General features: G+C 43.1%; 1 protein-coding gene across 1 annotated transcript in view; it reads left to right on the top strand.

The window, feature by feature from the left end:
* The first annotated feature begins 6,804 nt into the window (after positions 1-6,804).
* The window catches only part of LRP6 (LDL receptor related protein 6), a 64,616-nt gene continuing 64,112 nt past the window's right edge, over positions 6,805-7,308 (top strand). The window contains exon 1 of the mRNA XM_018568919.1: positions 6,805-7,193. The gene's annotated coding sequence lies outside the window, so the exon portion shown is untranslated. The remainder of the gene's footprint in view (positions 7,194-7,308) is intronic.

Here is a 7,308-nt window from a genome sequence, read left to right as displayed (position 1 = left end):
GAATTCCATATTCATTTGTCCACGTGTGAACTTTTATATCTCGTCAGATCGTTTGATTATGGCATCCGAGACTTGTATGAACATTTATACCTCATCAGGACATTCGATAATGGCATCAGAGACTTGTACCAGTGTTTATACCTCATCAGGACATTCTATAATGGCATCAGAGACTTGTACCAGTGTTTATACCTCGTCAGAACATTCGATAATGACATCAGAGACAAATGTTTGAAATTTCTTTTTGGAAATGAATGGCATTTCCTAAATGAAAACCACATTCACCTATTTTGTTTGTGAAACATTTTCCATCCCGCACAATCTATTTATTTTTTTTAATAGGTGTGCTTCGATTATTTTTTATCACTGCTGTTGAAATGGAGTCAAATTGATGATCAATTAAAGTGACACTAAACTCAGGAATTAAATCTTAAAAATGCATTCAAGTACCCTAACTATTAACAAAAAAGTATCTTATTTGTGTATCACTCGGCTGTAGATCCTCAAATCATCTCTGAATTGGTGCTGACACTGTCCTTCCTTCTGGAGGGTGGCTACTTTTTTCCTCCATGGTCCCTGTGTGTGTTGTAAAGTTGTCACCACTCCAAACTCACTCCCGTGATGGACTACAATCTCATGTTTAGTTTACTCATTTGTATTGAGACTGTAGTTCATCACGGGAGTGAGCTTGGAGCGGTGACTACTTTACCGCACACAGGGACCATGGGGAACCAAAGTAGCCCCCCTCCAGAAGGAAGGACAGTGTCGGCACCAATTCAGAGAGGATTTGAGGATCTACAGCTGAGTGATACACAAATAAGATACATTTTTGTTAATAGTTGAGGTACTTTGAATGTATTTTTTAAGATTTTAACTCCTGTCACTTAAACCATTATAAATTTAAACTTTCTGAATATGAATTTGATCGAACTTAATTCTACTAGTGCATGGCCAGCTTTAGTTTTAATGGGAAACATGTTACTCCTATGGGCCTGCATGGCATCTGCACCACAGATTAGCCAAGCTCTATTTTTTTGGTGATTTTCAGTCGTTTAGTTTTTGCAAAACAACTATCTGTTGTCAGCATCAGGGTTGGACAAATCTGGAGAGCAAGTGTCTATAAAAGTACAGCTGATGCCAGTATAATACTTTTTTTTTATTAGTTATCAGTGGAAACACATTTCCCTGGCTTCACTTCTTAAAACTGCAGTCTGGCTCCTAGATTGGACTGATTGGCTCCTAAATTATGCATTAATCTGTCTTGCACAGGTCAGCGTATGGCCGCTGTGTGGTAAACTTGCTGCATTGCGCAGAAAATGTACTAAAGCTGCTTCCGAGTATGTGTGCATAGACATCTGAAGAAACTTTACTCCATCTGTCTGCGCTGTCAGTAATGAGCGCGGTGCTGGGGAAGAGTGTGCAGTCTGCTTTTGTTAGGGTCACCCTGGGACAAGACGGTAAGAGGGATGCTCTCCAGTCGTTTCACAGCTCTTTGTGGAGATTCTTCTCACTCTGTACAGCTTGTGGACCTGGGCTGATGCTGTCCACACACCTGGAAATCTTTATCCACCTTCACAGTGGCAGGTTTCTTCAGAAACAAAACGGCTAATAATTCTGATTTGTGAAACACTCCAGGAATCTTTGCAAAAATCTATATTTGTATCATTTTTCAGGCCTGGAAGTGGCGAGTGTTTATTTAAAGTGTTTGACATCAAGACTTTGCAGACAGTTAAGGCTAATGGAATGCAGATGTGAGCTGGATATGTAGTGCCTGGGCTCTACGCTGGTCCTGGTAATTGTCAGGGACTCCGCCTGTCATCCGGGGTTTACAAAATATACCTAACTCTATAAACCAGAAAAAGCTTTTACATGTCTGGAACAAAGGTCCATAGCCTTTGTCTGCTCTTGAGATGCATTTAGATGTTTCCAGCAATGGTAAACCACGTGAAACCTAAAAGATTAAAAAAATAGGCACTGGGGGCTTCAATTCCCATGAGGTCTCTACTTGCATGGTGTGCGTTTCCTTCCAAAATCCCATAAACTACTCGTAGAATAAGGTTTTAGCAAACGTCCTTGAGTAGGGTGTATGTGTCATGTATGACTATAGTAAGCACAGTGGAGTATAAGCTCCTTTGGTGCTGGGGACTGATATTAGCGCTGTGCATTAAAGAAATAAATAAACTGATGCAATTGCATCTAGCTCATCAGATATCCAATGGAAGTTCTCATTCAATGGAAACATATTTCCGAATATTGCACTAGAGCTGCAGCTAACGATTATTTTCAAAATCGATTAGTTAGCCGATTATTAAGTTCGATTAATCGGATAAAAAATAATATACATTTTAAAAAATGGCTCCAGTGATGGACTACTAGTTTGTATTGAGTGTAGTCCATCACAAGAGCAAGCGTGGAGCGGTGGAAATAAAGAAGAAAACAAAAGTGTGGTATGCAATTGAGGAGATGCGGCGTGTGGAGCGTGGATGTGGGCGGGTCTGGAGGTGCCGATTAATCGAAGATTGAAAAAGTTGACAACTTTTTCAATCATCGATTATAATCGATTATGTCGATTAGTTGTTGCAGCCCTATATTGCACTATAGACTACAGTCCTGGCCAAAAGTTTTGAGCATGACACAAATATTAATTTTCACAAAGTCTGCTGCTTCAGTGTTTTAAGATCTTCTTGACAGGTGTTACTATGGTATACAGGCAGTCCCTGGGTTACGGATGTCCGACTTACGGACAATCCGTACTTACGAACCGGGGTCCACAGTTCTCCTAAATGTACAGGCAGCTGCCGATACATTTAGGAGAACTGTGGCTGCAGTGGCCTGTGTCCCTTCAAATCCATGCTGCTCTACCCGCCTGTGTTGGCGGAGGCAGCGGGGACACAGACCGCTGCATTGCGCCTCTGCCCCCCGTACCTCCGCTGCTGTCCCGGCATCCTCTTCCCCCGTTCTGTCGGCTTCTCTTCCCCGTTCCGGCCGATCCTCCGCTCCCCCGTCCTGCCGCAGTTCCTCTGTCCCGCCCCCCTGCTGCCTCTATCTGCAGGCTGGGAGCCATACCCAGCCTGCTATTGGACATTGTAAAATGCAATAGCAAGCTGGTTATTGCACCCGCCCACTGCTTGCTGTCAATCAGCATGGGAGGACCTGATAGAGCACTTTCTCCTTCAGGCCCCTCTGCTGATTGGCAGTGGGCAGATGCAATAGCCAACCTGCTATTGGCTATTGCAATTTGAAATATCCAATAGCAGGCTGGCTATTGCTCAGAGCATTAAAATAAAAATAAAATTTAAAAAGACAAAAAAAGTAGTTTATAAAATTTAAAAATAGAAAAAATCTTTTTGGTGTCATATTTTAAATAAAACATTTTTTTAAATTTTATATTATCTTCTGAACAACAGGAACAGACAGCAAAACAAATGTGACCCTTCCCTATGCTATCAAAAATGAAGACATTTTTTTTTGCTGGAGTTACACTTAAAAAATTTACCTGTTCCAACTTGCATACAAATTCAATTTAAGTACAAACCTACAGTCCCTATCTTGTATGTAACCCGAGGACTGCCTGTACTGAAGTATATTTACAAGAATTTTGAGAAGTGTCAAAGGCTTTTATTGACAATTGCATTAGGTTTATTTGCAGTGTTGACCCTTCTTATTCAGGACCTCTCCCCGGCATGCTGTCAATCAACTTCTGGGCCACATCCTGACTGGCAGCCCATTCTTGCATAATTATTGCTTGGAGTTTGTCAGAATTTGTGGAGGATTTTATTTTGTTCACCCGCCTCTTGAGGATTGACCACAAGTTCTCAATGGGATTAAGATCTGGGCAGTTTCCTGGCCATGGACCCAAAATTGCAATGTTTTGTTCCCCAAGCCACTTATCACTTTTGCCTTATGGCAAGGTGCTCCATCATGCTGGAAAAGGCATTGTTTGTCACCAAACTGTTCTTGAATGGTTGGGAGAAGTTGCTCTTGGAGGATGTACCATTCTTTACTCATGACTGTGTTCTTAGGCAAAATTGTGAGTGAGCACCCCGCTCCCTTGGCTGAGAAGCAACCCCACACATGAATGGTCTCAGGTTGCTTTACTGTTGGCATGAAATATGACACAGGACTGATGGTAGCGCTCACCTTTTTTTCCGGATGCCCCAATTTTCCGGATGCCCCAAACAATCGCAAAGGGGATTGTTCAGAGAAAATGACTTTACCCCAGTCCTCAGCAGTCCCATCCCTGTACCTTTTTCAAAATATCAGTCTGTCCCTGATTCTTCTTGGCTGCACTTCTTGACACCAGGCCATCCTCCACAGTGCCTCAATGTGCATGCAGATGCACTCACACCTGCCTGCTGCCATTCCAAGCAAGCTTTGCACTGGTGGTGCGCCGATCCCGCAGCTGAATCAACTTTACGAGGCGGTCCTGCCGCTTGCTGGACTTTCTTGGGCACCCTGAAGCCTTCTTCACAACAATTGAACCTCTCTCCTTGAAGTTCTTGATGATCCGATCAATGGTTGATTTAGGTGCAATCTTAGTAGCAGCAATAACCTTGCCTGTGAATCCCTTTTTTGTGCAAAGCAATGATGACTGCACATGTTTCCTTGCAGGTAGCCAGGGTTACCAGAGGAAGAACAATGATTTCAAGCACCATCCTTCTTTTAAAGCTTCCAGTCTGACAGATTGGCCCAGGTGGCGATTACTCCAGCCACACAGTTAAGTGTAGATGGAAGAATCTGTTGCACCTTTTCCATCTGACCATAGAAAATCTGCAAATAATTGTAAGGTTTATGGCCACCTTTTTAGAATAACAGTCAGCATTGCAGAGAGGTCTCCAGCCTTGTCCTCGACAACACTGACACCTGTGTTAACGAGAGAATCACTGACATGCCAGCTAGTCCTTTTGTGGCAGGGCTGAAATGCAGTGGAAATGTTTTTTGGGGGGATTAAGTTCAATTTTATGGCAAAGAGGGACTTCTCAATTAATCTGATCACTCTTCATAACGTTCTGGAATATATGCAAATTGCCATCATACAAACTGAAGCAGCAGACTTTGAAAATCAATATTTGTGTCATTCTCGAAACTTTTGGCCAGGACTCTACATACGGCTGTTTTGCCGTCTTGGTATATTTTTTTATAGAGGGGTGAATGAATTACCGTGGAATTCAGGAGCAAGTCTGTGCAATCTAGGTGCCAACAGGATTTCATTTACAACAACTAGAGTAAACCCTAAAAGTTGGGCGCTATCTGTAAAATTTAAGAAGCGTTGGCGACTTGGCTCCTGGGATTTTTTTCAGCCCTGCTCTTCGATTTCTGATTATTATTTAATGTAATTTGTTTGGCATTCGTTTAAGGTTCAGCTCCAGTCTAAAAAACTTTTCTACACTTTATAAAAGCAGAGATGCTTCAATCTTATTTTGCTGGGAGGGCTGCAGAATATGCAAATAAGTCAATCTCGCCAATATTTTGTGGCCGTCCTAGTCAGAGGTTGCTGTGTCTATTGCTATCTGAAACCATTTAGGCCCGGTTCACACCTAGGCGTATCTAATATGCGTGTTTGTTGCACGATTCGCGGTAAAAAGAAACGTGCGCCAAACGCGCGTTTCCGAGGGCTACTTGGCTGTATCCCAATGGAAACGCGCAACAAAAACGCCCAAAGAAGCTCCTGTACTTCTTTTGGGCGTTTTGTAGCGCGTTCATACGGCCTGTTATACGCCCAGGTGTGATCCATACCCATAGGAAATAATGGGATTTCGGTGTTTGAGCGTTTTGCAGAGCGTAGGAACGCGCTACAAAACACCCAGATGTGAACCGGGCCTTACAGTTGCGACAAGCTGATAAGGTGTTATTGCTGATTGTTATGAATTCATGTTCTTATACAATTGTTGGAGAAGCAAGGGCTTCATACAGTTTGTTTGTTTTTCTTGACCATTTGCATTTAGTAGTGTTTTGTTTTTTTTTTCCTTCAAAGTGCTTGTTGACACCATTTTCCATTAAGCTGTGTTTGTTTTCATTGCCGCTTAGTATGGTGTGAACAGGACATGGACATACATGATGTTTACATCATGTATGTGCCAGTGGTGTGCAAAAAAAATGCAGCTCAACGAACATGGAGTGATCGAGCCCCAAGGCTCCTTTCACACGGCCTGATCAGGAGGGGATCCATGCACAGATCTCCTCCTGAATCGAGCGCTACGGATTGGATGTCACCACTGGGACATCTGTGTCTGTCCAATTTTTTTTTCCCAGAAAACTAAAATGACCATCAGATTGCCCCCAATCTGGCACCATTGTGTCTGTCGAAACGGAACTGTTCCATTTGTTTGGACCTGGTTCTGAACCTGGCCAGAGTCGGGGGTAACTGGGTGTAAACAGACGCCCATTAATTTAGACCCAGATGCCCGTAGACTTTCATTGGACATCGAATCAGGTCTGCCGGAAAAACTAGCAGGCGTAGGCGATCGGGACAGGCCGTGTGAAAAGGGACTATAGAATTCAATGTGTCTGACTCGGCGGTAGTCAGCCACTAGCTGGATTGGGTAATTGCCTTCTCATGTTTGAGTTTCTTTCAGTTGGACTTTTATAAATAAAATATGTCTGTCAAAAGCCTCATTATGACCCAGATGCACATGAAGCATGCTATGTAATGTTTTGAATGAATGAAGTCTAGGAACTTGCTGCGTCACCTAAGTGCCATGTGCCCCAATATTGTGCCTATGTCCATTAATAAAATTGCCAGTTTCTACTTTTGCCTTTAATTCTTCCTGTAAACGTTTTTCAATTCCCTTTTTCTTAGCGTCTCCGTTACTGCTGTACGCCAACCGGCGTGACCTGCGGTTGGCGGATGCCGGAGGAACAAAGGGGAACTCTACCGTGGTGGTCAGCGGCCTGGAGGACGCAGCAGCTGTGGACTTTGTATTTTCTCGAGGCTTAATTTATTGGAGCGACGTGAGCGAAGAAGCCATAAAGAGGATTGATTTCAACAAAACTGGGAGCAATCAGGATGTTGTCATATCGGGGCTGGTATCGCCAGACGGACTGGCTTGTGATTGGTTGGGAGAGAAACTGTACTGGACAGACTCTGAGACAAATAGGATAGAAGTCTCCAACTTGGATGGCTCTTTACGGAAAGTAATATTCTGGCAAGAACTGGATCAACCACGAGCAATTGCCCTGGATCCTGCCAGAGGGTAAGTGAGGATTAAAATAAATGTAAAGGGCAAAAAAATAATATATCTATTTAGAGGTTTATGTGTCTCTCTCTCTCTCTCTCTCTCTCTCTCTCTCTCTCTCTCTCTCTCTCTC

This window comes from Nanorana parkeri, unplaced genomic scaffold (assembly GCF_000935625.1).
Source record: "Nanorana parkeri isolate BGI_ZX_2015 unplaced genomic scaffold, ASM93562v1 scaffold1261, whole genome shotgun sequence".
Classification (NCBI taxonomy): domain Eukaryota; kingdom Metazoa; phylum Chordata; class Amphibia; order Anura; family Dicroglossidae; genus Nanorana; species Nanorana parkeri.
The sequence above is the reverse complement of the archived record's forward strand: the minus strand, read 5'-3'. Positions and strand labels throughout refer to the sequence as shown.